Raw genomic sequence first — 14,359 nt, forward strand, 5'->3', positions numbered from 1 at the left:
TATTACATATATCAGGGTTTGACATCAATCTGTGCAGTAGCATAAATCAAAATGAGGTGGTTTTAACTCTACTCAGACTGACTGAACATTAACAGTCATACCATAAAGAACACACATCTACAGCATATCAAAATCATGTGGAGTAAAGAATGGTAGATATACAGTGCATCCAGAAAGTATTCACACCCCTTCACTTTCCCCACATTTTGTTATGTTACAGCCTTATTCCAAAATGGATTAAATTCCTTTTTTTTCTCATCAATCTACACACAATACCACATAATGACAAAGTGAAAACGGTTTTGTAGAAATTTTTGCAAATTTACTAAAAATAAAAAACGGAAACATTGCATGTACGTAAGTATTCACACAATTTGCTATGACACTCAAAATTGAGCTCAGGTTCATCCTATTTCCACTGATCATCCTTGAAATGTTTCTACATCTTGATTGGAGTCCACCTGTAGTAAATTCAATTGATCGGACATGATTTGGAAAGGCACACACCTGTCTATATAAGGTCCCACTCTTGACAGTGCATGTCAGAGCAGAAACCAAGCCATGAAGTCAAAGGAATTGTCTGTGGACCTCCGAGACAGGATTGTATCGAGGCACAGATCTGGGGAAGGGTACAAAAAAAATTTCTACAGCTTTGAAGGTCCCGAAGAGCACAGTGGTCTCCATCATTCGTAAATGGAAGAAGTTTGGATCCACCAGGACTCTTCCTAGAGCTGGCCGCCCAGCCAAACTGAGCAATCGGGGGAGAAGGGCCTTGGTCAGGGAGGTGACCAAGAACCCGATGGTCACTCTGACAGAGCTCCAGCGTTCCTCTGTGGAGATGGGAGAACCTTCCAGAAGGACAACCATCTCTGCAGCACTCCACCAATCAGGCCTTTATGGCAGAGTGGACAGACGAAAGCCTCTGCTCAGTAAAAGGCACATGACAGCCCGCTTGGAGTTTGCCAGAAAGCACCTAAAGGACTCTCAGACCATGAGAAACAAGATTCTCTGGTCTGATGAAACCAAGATTGAACTCTTTGACCTGAATGCCAAACGTCACGTCTGGAGGAAACCAGGCATCTCTCATCACCTTGCTAATACCATCCCTACAGTGAAGCATGGTGGTGGTAGCATCATGTGGTGGGGATGTTTTTCAGTGGCAGGAACTGGGAGACTAGTCAGGATCGAGGGAAAGATGAATGGAGCAAAGTAAAGAGAAATCCTTGATGGAAACCTGCTCCAGAGTGCTCAGGACCTCAGACTGGGGCGAAGGTTTACCTTTCAACACGACAACAACCCTAAGCACACAGCCAAGACAACGAAGGAGTGGCTTCGGGACAAGTCTGTGAATGTCCTTGAGTGGCCCAGCCAGAGCCCAGACTTGAACCCCATTGAACATCTCTGGAAAGACCTGAAAATAGCTGTGCAGCGACGCTCCCCATCTAACTTTACAGAGCTCGAGAGGATCTGCAGAGAAGAATGGGAGAAATACCCCAAATATAGGTGTGCCAAGCTTGTACCTTCGTACCCAAGAAGACTTGAGGCTGTAATCGCTGCCAAGGGTGCCTCAACCAAGTACTGAGTAAAGGGTGTGAGTACTTATATGTACATGTAATATTTCTGTTTCTATTTTTAATAAATTTGCAAAAATGTCTACAAAACCTTTTTCACTTTGTCATTATGAGGTATTGTATGTAGATTGATGAGAAAAAAGGAATTTAATCCATTTTGGAATAAGGCTGTAACATAACAAAATGTGGGGAAAGTGAAGGGGTGTGAATACTTTCCGAATGCACTGTAATAATTCCTTAAAAACCTTCAATGATTTTGAATGTAACATCAACACTCTTGGTATCCAAGTGCCTGTTTCAATCAATCAATGTGTTTATGGGGGGGTGGGGAGTGAGAGAGAACGATCCTTCATTTGTAACAGGAGGCTTTTTTCTTCTGATTATCAGCTTGCTTAATGCCTCCTTTTGTTGATTCCTCAACAATCACAAATAATCTGTTATTTTACAGATACATTTGCATGCCTATAAATGCTTGGTGCCTGGTCGATAGACATTTTGATATAAATACTGAGGTGTATTGCAGTTTAACACAATTGCTGAATTGAATTCCTATGGTGAACTTTTACAAATTGCTTTATTACCAACGTTATTTTGGCCTTTTGCAGTAAGCATAATATAAACCCAGCTATCTTTTCTTATTAAAGTTCCCATGAAATGGCATTTAGAGTACCATCAACTGACATTGTTTGACATATACTGAGAAAAAATGTAAATGCAACACTCGATTACAACAGTTCAAAGACTTTATGAAACTGAAGTCCTTAAATGGACATACATCAGCTGAAAATGATTTATTAGGCACTTTATCCATTTCACATCATTTTGGCTATAAATATACCTCAGTTGTTCAAAGATACCCCCAAAACACAAAGTGGGGTCATGGAACATAATTATGAGTCAGTATCTGGTGTGGCCACCATTTGCCTCATACAGCACAAAACATCTCCTTCACATAGAGTTGATCAGGTTGTTTATTGTGGCTTGTGGAATGTTGTCCCAATTATCTTCAATGGCTGTGCCAAGTTTGTTATTGGCGGGAACGGGTACACAGTTATATGTGCCTGTCCAGAACATCCCAAGCATGCTCAATAGGTCACATGTCTGGTGAGTATGCAGGTCATGAAAGAACTGGGGTATTTTCAGCTGCCAAATATTCAGTACAGATCCTTGCAACATGTGGCCGTGCCGTACATTATCATGCTGAGTGAGACACGATGGTGGTGAATGAATGGCACAACAATGGGTCTCGGGATCTCATTCTGGTATCTCTGTGCATTCAAATTGCTGCTGACAAATTGTACCTACGTTCTTTGTCCCGACAATATATCTGCCCATACCAAAACCCTACCACCTCCATGGGCCAATCTTTCAACAACATTGGCATCAGCAAACTGCTCACCCTCACAGCACCATACAGACCGCCTTCTAGTGATGCGTGGGTCGACCCACAACCCGCGGGTCAGGCGGGTGCTGGTAAGCTTACTAGAATATCACGGATTCAGGCGGGCGGGTGAAAAAGTGACAAAGCAGCACTCCGAGTAAGTTACAGAAACATTGTGTGCAATAGGTTAGGCTGTGCATTACTAATCCACTGTCACTTCCCCTCTCTCTGTCTCTCAAACACACTAAGGCACGCAAGCAGCTTTTTCATCAATTTGCGATTGTGATTTTGGTCAATGCATGTGTTTTAGAGTGTTAAGGCTTAACCTATGAGTTTTGTTGTTGTTGTTGTTGTTCTATCCCCCCCCCTTTTCTCCCCAATTGTATCCATCCAGGGCGGCACAGTGGCGCAGTGGTTAGCATGGTTGCCTCACAGCATGAAGATCCTGGGTTTGAGCCCCGGGGTAGTCCAACCTTGGGGGTTGTCCCAGGTCGTCCTCTGTGTGGAGTTTGCATGTTCTCCCCGTGTTGGCGTGGGTTTCCTCCGGGTGCTCTGGTTTCCTCCCACAGTTCAAAGACATGTAGGTCAGGTGAATCGGCCATATGAAATGGTCCCTAGGTGTGAATGTGTGTTGGCCCTGTAATGGCCTGGTGGCCTGTCCAAGATGTCTCCCCGCCTGCTGCCCAATGACTGCAGGGATAGGTTCCAGCATCGCCGCGACCCGAATTTGGATGAGCGGTTTGGATAATGGATGGATGGGTGGATGGATGGATGAATGGATGTACCCGTCCAATTACCCCACTCTTCCGAGCCATCCCAGTCACTGCTCCACCCCCTCTGTCGATCCGGGGAGGGCTGCAGTTCATGTGGCGTTGCCAGCTGCTTCTTTTCACCTGAAAGTGAGGAGTTTCACCAGGGGGACGAAGCGCGTGGGAGGATCACGCTATTCCCCCCAGTTCCCCCTCCCCCCCTGAACAGTGCCCCTACTGACCAAAGGAGGCGCTAGTGCAGCGACCAGGACACATACCCACATCTGGCTTCCCACCCACAGACATGGCCAATTGTGTCTGTAGGTATGCCCGACCAAGCCAGAGGTAACACAGGGATTCAAACCGGCAATCCCCGTGTTGGTAGGCAATGATACAGACCACTATGTTTCCCGGACTCCCCCACCTACGAGTTCTTTTGTTTACACCGCCAAAATACTTTTTTTTTTAATTTGGTCAGAAAGAAGAGGCTTGTTTGTGTGTGTGTGTGTGTGTGTGTGTGTGTGTGTGTGTGCATGCGTGCATGAGTGTGTGTGTGCGTGTGAGAGATAATGAGAGAGAAAGAGTTCATGTCTTTAATGAAGGGTTACTTGTTTTGCTGCTATTCAACAATAAAGAACACCGTTTGGAACAATTTGTCTGTTTATTTAGTAGTCTAGACCCAGATGCTATTAGACTAATATACACAGAGTTGCCAATCTCTCACGCATCTGGCGTGAGTCTCACGTTTTCAGGTTCTGTCTCACATTACCAAGGCCAAAACACTGCAACAACAACAGAGATCAACAGGCAGACGTAAAAGTGTTTCTGGTATAGTAATGGTGTCAAAGTCTTTCTGGTATAGTAATGGCTAAACCAAGAAAACGACTTTGACTCCAGAAGACCGGTGAGTATTCGAAAACTGGGTCTTTTATGTGGGTGTTTCCATGGAGAGGCATCTTAAATTACTTAATGATTGGTGTGCGATGCTTATCTCCATATTGAATAAATGCTCTACAAACAGCCAGCTAGCTTACATAAGCTGTCTAACGTTAAGTGCACGACAGAGAAGAATGAAACCAACGAATGAAAGCGCACACGTGTGGCGCAAACTCTCACTTCGGCCAAATTACCCAAGTTGGCAACTCTGATATACAATAGGCTATGCCTTGCAATCAGTGTATTATGCTGGGCAAATAGCTCAAAAACGAAATAGTGCAACACTGCTCACTTTGCTGTAGCCTAGGCTAAATTTTGAGGTTTGCGGGTCGGGTTAGGTTCAGGTGGTTAATTAATGCATATTTTAGCGGGGCGGATTGGCTCGTAACGAGTTGGGCGGGTGCAGATATTAAAAAACCTTGACCCATGCATCACTACCGTCTTCCATCTGCCCGATACAACTGAAACCAGTATTCATCTCTGAAGAGCACCCTTTTCCAGCATGCATGGGGCCATCGCTGGTGAATATTTGCCCATTTGGGATGGTTAAAGTTGCATTCAGCATTCTGGGTTAGACCCTGGTAAGGACTTCAAATATGCAGAACAACATGAAACAGTTTCTGGCAGTTTGATGCAGTTTGTGCAAACCAACTGTTTCATCAGCTGTCTTTGTGGCTGGTCTCAGACGATCCATTACTGGTGCAGAAGCTGGATATAGCAATCCTGGGCTGGTGTGGTCATATGATCTACAGTTGAGAGGCCGGTTGGCTGTACTGTCAAACCCTTTCAAACGACTCTGGAGGAAGCTTATGGTAGGAAAATGGACACTGAATATTCTAACAGCGCTAGTGGACATTCCTGCAATCAGCATGCCAGCTGCCCCATCTCAAAATTTGTGGCATCTATGGCTTGATGTTGTGCAGCAAAAACTGCACATTTTAGTTTGTCATTTTATTCTCTCCATCATTACGAACACCTGTGTGATGATCTTCTTCTTCTTTTGGCTTGTTACCTGTTTCTCAGGGGTCGCCACAGAAGATTTTACAGTTTCCATCAGTACCCTGTGAGGGCAAAGCACCGATGGTGGCCATTAACCTGGGCCACGACCGATCTGGTATGGTCTTGTGAATCCGCATACTGATTTGGCAAAATTGTATGTCGGATGCCCTTCCTGACACAACCACTAACCCTATGGACGGGGGCACAGGTAAAGCGCTGGATGCCATCCCAGTATTCATGGACTTGCGCCCATGCCTGTCGCCATACCTGCGTGATGTTCATGCTGTTTAATCAGAATGCTGATGTCACACCTGTCAGATAGGTGGATTATGTTGGCATGAGATGAAATATGATGAAATAAGATGAAATGTATATAAATTTGTATGCAAAATCTGGGAATTAAGCTCATAGATTTTATTTCAACTCATGAAAAATGGGGGCAAAAATAAAAGTGCTGCATTTAAGTTTTTGCTCAGTGAATATCTGAATGGAACAGGGTTGGGTCGGATTTCGGGAGGGGAGAGAGACTGATTTGACCTGCAGACAATAACGCCCAGCCATTTTTAAAAGAATGTTGACATCAATGTACTTATTGGCTAGTTTCAATTTGATGGTAGAATATTACTCATCGTCTCTAAATCTTGCACCCAATCATTGGACATTGTTTTAGTGTATGTCTGTCTGCAAGTGCAGGTTGATGTAACTGAAGAATTATTGTATTTTTCAGGTAGAGAACATCACTTACAAACCTTTTCTTTTTTTTTGGAATTGCTAGAACATAGTATTAAATGGATGTAAATTAAGTGCAGATGAAAGAGGCAATAAGAAAAAAAATCCTTTTAGGTTTCATGGGACCTTTCAGTTTCAATCTCACAGTCTCAAGTTAGTGAGAGCAGCTAGTTAGCAGGCACACAAATCATGGAAGTTAAGCAGTAGATAAAAACAAAGCTAATTAACAGGTTTGCGGCTGTGAAGAGTTTATATATATATATATATAGATATATATATATAGATAGATACTTTATTGCTCCTGAGGGAAATTAAAGAATTATAGACCCATTGTTGGCGGTGTAGCCAAATAAGAATTAAAACTGAGAAGGATAGGTTCACTTTTTTTTTACCTTGATGCAATTAGATTTTTCTTCCTTCTACAGAACTTCTTGGCTATAGGATGTCCTGCTCTCAGAATGAAGAAGTTCACAAATTGTTGGGTTGTACTGTGTCAGCCACAGAGAGTAGTTTTAATTCAAAACAGACTTTTCCCCTATTGAAAACATATTCTGAATAAACACAAGCTAAATGAACATATGTGCGACTTTTCACCAAGCTTTCCATTTTCTATAGTGATTTCTTGCGAGATACATCATGGTTTTTAAGGGCTTAAACGACTGTCCCATTAAACTGCGCTGAGGCCCAGCAAGAAAACTCAGCAAAGTGGTTTCCCAATACTGAAGCAATCAGTTAAGTTTTTATATGTGTAATTTTAAACAAAGACCAACAATGTTTTAATGAGGTGTGTGTTCAAAAAAGTGAACCTATCCTTTAATAAACTTAAAGTACAAGGTTAAATTATATCAAGACTGGAATTCTCCCTCCAGCTTTCCCACTTAATAGAACAGACATCTAAGGGCCTTTTAACAACTAGTTTATATGGAGCATTTATTTCCAACCATGGAGCAGTTCCTTCCTAAGTTTGGTTTGTTTAGGCATGTTATGAACACAAAACTTGCACTCAAATGCAGACCAAAACAATCAAACAACCCTAAAGAAGGTGGTCTCAGTACACTTCCCCGGGCGCTGCACTGCAGCTGCCCGCTGCTCCTAGCTACACAGCTAGGATGGGTTAAATGCAGAGAAAGAATTGCCCCATGGGGATCAATAAAGTATCTCAAATCAAAGTCAAAATCACTTCCAAATAAACTATGGAGCGGTTCCTTTGCAGTGAGAAAGCGATCTGACTCATTTCATAAACTCACTATGCATTTTGGGATCAGCCTATTGTGAATTGGTAGGGTATATATCCGCAGGCGTTCATTAGTGCATGCTTTCTCCTGCAGAGGAGTCTGGAGACAGCATGTCTCTGTCTAATGAAATACAGCTGCACAACAATGTTTTTTCTGCCTTGATTTGCCTCAAAATTGTTTGTATATGAAACCCTGATATGTAAACCAAAGGATCACAACAAAGGCATTGATCTATTGACACATCTGGTGCTGATGCTGGATTTTATGCCTTCAGTCCGTTAAAACGGAAATATTGGTGATAATTGTTGTAAACAGGCTGCTTGTATTTATCCTGGAAGAAAGTCAAATTCCCATACAAAAAATCTGACCAATGAGGGAATAGTTTGCTCACACATGGTGTTTGTTAAGAAAATTCTGGATTGTTTAATATATAGCCATGTAAAATTAAATCCAATCCATGACTAACTACTACAATGTAACAAATTGGCCCCCTGGTTAGGAACAAAGCAAAGAAACTGCAGATTTGAAAATACATGAAGACAACCAAAATAATTATAGTTCAAGTACTGAAAGCTTGGTACATTTTTTCATACAATCTACTGGAGTTGATGACGTCATCAAGAGGGCACCGTGGACAGTGCCTCAGTTCTGCTCTTGTACTTTTTCTGTTTTTGTTTATTTGTTTAGTTTTCAGTGCCCACCCACTGATCACATACAGCAGGGAAGAACTTTTAAGTCTCCAACTGTCCACTGCACTGGACAAACTGAACAGACTTTTTACCAACTTTAACTGAACATTTTAATGAAAGTCTTGCCGAGGTCTTGATCAGTAGTCCCCTGTGCAGACTATGACAAAGACGCCGAAGGGGTAAGCGAGCCGGAGCACTCATTAAACTGTGACAGCCGGGATTTAGAACCACGCTCCCATCAATCCAGTTGGTGAATGCCTGCTCTCTAGCTAACAAAATGGATGAATGCTACTTCTAAATGGAAAAAACCCGGACGTTTCCATATCTGCCGCCCTGTGTCTCACTGAAACCTGGCTGAGTGAGCATATCATGGACAGCACACGTCATCTGCTGCAGTTCCAACTCCTCGGGGCAGACCGCGATACGAAACTATCGGGGAACAAAACGGGATGGGGGCATATGCTTCTACAGAAACGAAGGTTAGTGTATGGATGTCACATTTCTCCCTGTTAGAAAACGTTTTTTTTGGGGGGGGGGGTTATTCCTTATCTGATGCGAGGATCTAAGGACAGGATGTTGTGTTGCTGTAAAGCCCCCTGAGGCAAATTTGTAATTTGTGATATTGGGCTATACAAATAAAATTGACTTGACTTGACAGTGTTGAAGAAACCATGCAGCCCTCACTTAGAGACCTTTCTCATTGACTGTAAACCATTCTATTCACCGTGGGAATTCTCATCATTTATTCTGGTCAGTGTCTATATCCCACCCCAGACATGTGCTGAAGAAGCACATGTCTGGCATGGAGTGCCTCCCTGGAGCACAAATGTCCAGACTCTTTACTCATTATCCTTGGAGATTTTAACAGAGCAAACCTCAACCAAAAGTTTCCAAAATACAGACAGCATGTTAAATGTCCCATCAGAGACAAAAACACTCTGGATCATTGCTACACAATATTAAAGGACACCTATCGCTCTGTCCCCCATGCAGGTCTGATCATTGTCTGATTCATCTTATCCCAACCTACAGGCAGAAACTAAAATCTGCAAAGCCTGTGGTTAAAACTGTGAGGAAATGGACCAATGAGTCAAAACTGGAGCTCCAGGCCTGCCTTGACTACACTGACTGGAATGTTTTTGAGGCTGCATCTACAGACCTGGACAAACTTACTGACACTGTGACATCTTACATCAGCTTTTGTGAGGACATTTGTGTGCCCACCAAAACCTTCTGTACTTTTTTTTGGGATCCCCCCACTTTCCCCCCCCCCCCAACTGCACTTGGCCAATTACCCTACTATCCGAGTTGTCCCAGTTGCTGCTCCACCCCCTCTGCCGAGCCGGCGAGGTCCTTCTTTACCTTTAACAACAATAAGCCCTGGTTCTCAGCTAAACTCCGGCAGCTTCGTCAGGCCAAAGGAAACCTATAGGAGTGGAGATAGGATCCGGTATAACAAAGCCAGAAATACACTCACAAAGGAGATCAGAGTGGCAAAAAGGTACTACTCTGAAAAGTTGAAAAACAGGTTTTCTGCCAATGGCCAATCATCAGTCTGGAGCGGTTTGAAAGACATTATCAACTACAGGAGACCATCCCTCCCCACTGCAGGGAACCATCAACTGGCTGATGATCTAAATGGGTTTTACTGCAGATTTGAAAAGCAAACTTTCACACCCCTCCCCTTCTCCATTCACAATACACAACCAACTGCACTCCCTGCCAGCCACTCCCCCCTCCCCACCGAACCCCCACCCGCACTCAGCATCTGTATTGAAGACGTGCAACAGCTCTTCCAGAGACAGAAGACCAGGGAGGCACTGGGCCCAGATGGTGTGTCACCCTCCTGTCTTAAAGTCTGTGCTGACCAGCTGGCCCCCATTTTCACACTGATCTTCAACAAATCACAAGCTGTGTGAAGTCCCCTCCTGCTTCAAGAGCTTCACTATCATCCCAGTCCCCAAGAAACCCCGTATCACAGGATTAAATGACTACAGGCCCATTGCCCTTACGTCTGTGGTCATGAAATCCTTCGAGAGACTGGTGTTGGCCCACCTGAAGGAAATCACAGGCCTCATTCTTGACCCCCTGCAGTTTGCCTACCGAGCAAACAGGTCAGTGGATGATGCAGTCAACATGGGATTGCACTACATCTTCCAACACCTAGACTCCCCAGGGACATACTCAAGGGTCCTGTTTGTGGACTTAAGCTCAGCATTCAACACCGTCGTCCCAGATATCCTCCACTCCAAACTCACCCGGCTCACTGTACCAGCCCCCATCTGCCAGTGGATTAAAAACATCCTGACAGACAGCAGGCAGCTGGTGAGGCTGGGGAAAATCACATCCAGCACCTGGACAATCAGTACTGGTGCCCCCAGGGATGTGTGCTCTCTCCTCTATTCTTCTCCCTCTATACAAATGACTGCACCTCAGGTGACCCGTCTGTTAAACGCCTCAAGTTTGCGGATGACATAACCATCACTGGCCTTATCCGGGATGGTGACGAGTCTGTATATAGATGGGAGGTTGATCAGCTGGCCCTCTGGTACAGCCATATCAACCTGGAGCTGAACACGCTCAAAACAGTGGTGATGACAGTGGACTTCAGGAGTCCCCCAACACTGCCCCCCCCCCACCATACTAAATAGCACAGTGTCTTCGGTGAAAACCTACAGATTTCTGGGTTCCACAATCTCCCAGGACCTAAGGTGGGCAACCAACATAGACACCTTCATCAAAAAAGGCCCAGCAGAGGATTTACTTTCTCCACCAGCTCAAGAAATTCAACCTGCCTCAGGAACTGTTGATTAAGTTCTACACTGCAATAATCCAGTCTGTTCTCTGCACATACATCACTGTCTGGTTTGGTTCGGCCACCAAACAGACAGAGACAGACTACAACAGACAGTTAGGTCTGCAGAGAAAATTATTGGTTCCAACCTGACTTATACACCTCCAGACTCAGGAAATGGGCAGGCAACATCGCTGCAGACCCATCTCACCCTGGTCACAACCTGTTCCAACTCCTCCCCTCTGCTACAACCAGATATAAAAACAGTTTCTTTCTGCGGGCTGTCATTCAAATGGACACTTAACACTGTCAAAAAAAAATCCAACCAGGTTGTATATACTGTATATACTGTACCGTACATTGTATGTATACTGGTACGTTCTGTCATGTCCATCTACCTCAGGCATGTATGCAAGTAACCTGCTAACATCTAGTTTCAGTATCTCTGATATATTCTCTGCACCACTGCACTTTATCACCTCTTATTTCACCTGTATAAGTCAATCCTTGTGTATAATATCTGAAGATTCTTGTGCTGTAGTGTTGTTATTCTATGTTAAGTATACTGACAGAGCCATGAAACTGGAGTCAAATTCCATGTATGTGCAAACCTACATGACCAATAAACATGATCCTGAAGATAGGAGGAAATATCAATGCCCAGATATCAAATGTTACCAGTGGAGATGTTTAAGGGTAGTTTGGGGGTTGCAGCCTCCCACTGGTGTTGATTTAGTGGGAGGATGGTGGTTTTGGACCAATTAACAGAATAATCAGAGATGGAGAATATTTCTATGAGTTTAAACACTGCAGGCAAGGATATTGACGGTTTTTGGATATATAATAATACATCGTTGGCATATAACCTGACCTTATGGGTTTTATTGGTGGTGGTGATTCCAGTGATTTGTTTATCTTGGCGAATGGCAGCTGGAGGTTCTATAAATAGTACAAATAACCAAGGTGAAAGCTGATGTCCTTAACAAGTCCATCCATCCATTGTCTTAACTGCTTATCCTGCTCTCAGGGTCACTGGAGCCAATTCCAGCAGTCATTGGGCGGCAGGTAGGGAGACACCCTGGACAGGCCACCACGCCATCACAGGGCTGCTTAACAAGTCCTACAATTCTCAATTGATCAACAATAATCGGAATAATGTTTCATTCGTATTCTCTTCAATTGACAAACTGATTATTCCCTCCAAGTCCATCCCTCGAGTTTCTCTCTATGACCAAATGTGATCAATTTGCTTTTTTTATTCAAGATAAAGTTTCTCATATCAGTCATAATTAAGGCTGGGTGTTTGTCACAGAAATCGCGAGTGTCACGGATTCCGTGATTCTCGCCATTTTTTTGCCATGTCCGCGATTTCCCGTTTTTAGTGCTTTCCGTGATTTTTCTACAGTTTTGAATGGTAGCCTAACTGTCAATCTTAACGTAGCCTACAGTGTGATCTGTATAGGCACTAAGCATTTTAACCATCACTTCTGAACCGCATATAGCCTAGCATTGTACATTTTGACCTACACTCCGACCCATAGATTGTCCCAATTAGCGGAAGTTTACAGTGTAATGTTACGTTACCATGGTTACGTTAGAAGTGCGAATGAATGAACAGCTAACGTTAGTCACGGTCCGATCAAAAACTTCAAAATGAGTAAAACTGCAAAGACCTCCGCTAAAGCACAATCCCTACAATACCCAGAAAAAACTTTTCATGTCAGTGGTGGTTTGTTATTTTGCTCAGTGTGTAACATCCCGGTGGACTACACTCGAAAAGCAAGTTGCGACAAGCATTTGCAGACAAACGTCCATAAAAAGAAAACCGCAGATCGGGCCATTGAAACCGAGAAGAGCCGAAAACTGCAGAAAACTGTGTCAGAGCTGTTTCAAGCTAAAACAACCAAACAATTGCATAGACAGAGTGAGGTAATTAAACTTACAGAAGCTTTCACTTCAGCCAACATCCCCTTACACACACTGGACAATGTTGGCCTGAAGTCCTATCTGGAAAGCAATCTCCATGACATCGGAGTAATTCCAAGTGCCCGTCAACTCCGACGCACCTACCTGCCTAGCATATTCGTGAAACATGTGAACGAGATCAAAGACGAACTCAAAGTTTGTGACGGAATTAGCATTGTTGCTGACGAGGCAAACTGCGGGCAACTGCCCGCTGTTTTTTAAAAAAAAAAGTTATTCAAGCACTTGCTACTGTTGCTACAGTTGCCCATGTTAGTTCAATAATTTACTACTACTGTGCATGAGATCTCTTGGTTAATTGAATACATTCAAGCTATTTAAAACACTCCGTGATTTCTGCCTCTTTCTTTTCAGTTTTCCGTGATTGTCTACAACTTTGCCGTGATTGCTCCATGACTTTAGTCAATATTTTCCGTGACAAACACCCAACCTTAGTCATAATATATTAATGTCTTGCAGCAATACATCTAGACCCATCTCACCCTCACATCAATGTACTGCCATAAGCCCAATGTTTACATTCTCACCTCTTAACACTTGAGATCAGGAGGAAGTAATTCAGCACCTAAAGCCCTGCACCTGTTCTCTTGACTCCATCACTATTAAACTATTCAAATCTGTCGCCCATTGCTTTATAAATAACTTAGAAATCATTAATATCTCCCTGCAGACTGATATTTTCCCTACTTCTCAAGCATGTAGTAATATCGCCTCTGTTTGAAAAAAAAAACAACCTAGATCCATCTATAATTAAAAATTACAGACCAATTTCCAGTCTTCCTTTTCCAGGCAAAATACTTGAAAAAGTAGTATACTAACAACTGGATGAACAGCTTTCAACTCACAATATATACAATATATACCAATTGGGTTTCAGAGCCAATCATAGCACAGAAACAGCTCTCATAAGAGTAATCAATGACCGTAAGTTGAACAATGACTCACAGAGAATTTCAATTTTATTACCTTGGTGATACCCGATACCTGGGTGTCATGTTTGATAACCAACTAACCTTTAAGGTTCACGTGGCCTTGATTGCTCAGTTGTGCCCATTTGCCCTGTACAACATCAGGAAAATTAGACCCATCTGTCTGAACATGCAGCAGAACTCCTGGTACAGATTCTTGTAATATCATGCATTGACTACTGCAACTCCTTACTGGCAGGTTTCCCTGCATGCACTTTAAAACCTCTGCAAATGATCCAGAATATGGCAGTGCGTCTGGTCTTCAACCAACCCAAATTAGCATGTCACTCCACTGTTCATACCCCTCCACTGACTCCCAGTAGTT

The 14,359-nt window shown here is 43.3% G+C and overlaps 1 protein-coding gene across 2 annotated transcripts in view; it reads right to left on the minus strand.

The window, feature by feature from the left end:
• gtf2ird1 (GTF2I repeat domain containing 1) overlaps positions 1 to 14,359 on the minus strand; it is an 81,271-nt gene that overhangs the window by 39,415 nt on the left and 27,497 nt on the right. The window lies entirely within an intron of this gene.

This window comes from Lampris incognitus, chromosome 8, assembly GCF_029633865.1.
Source record: "Lampris incognitus isolate fLamInc1 chromosome 8, fLamInc1.hap2, whole genome shotgun sequence".
NCBI classification, from domain to species: domain Eukaryota; kingdom Metazoa; phylum Chordata; class Actinopteri; order Lampriformes; family Lampridae; genus Lampris; species Lampris incognitus.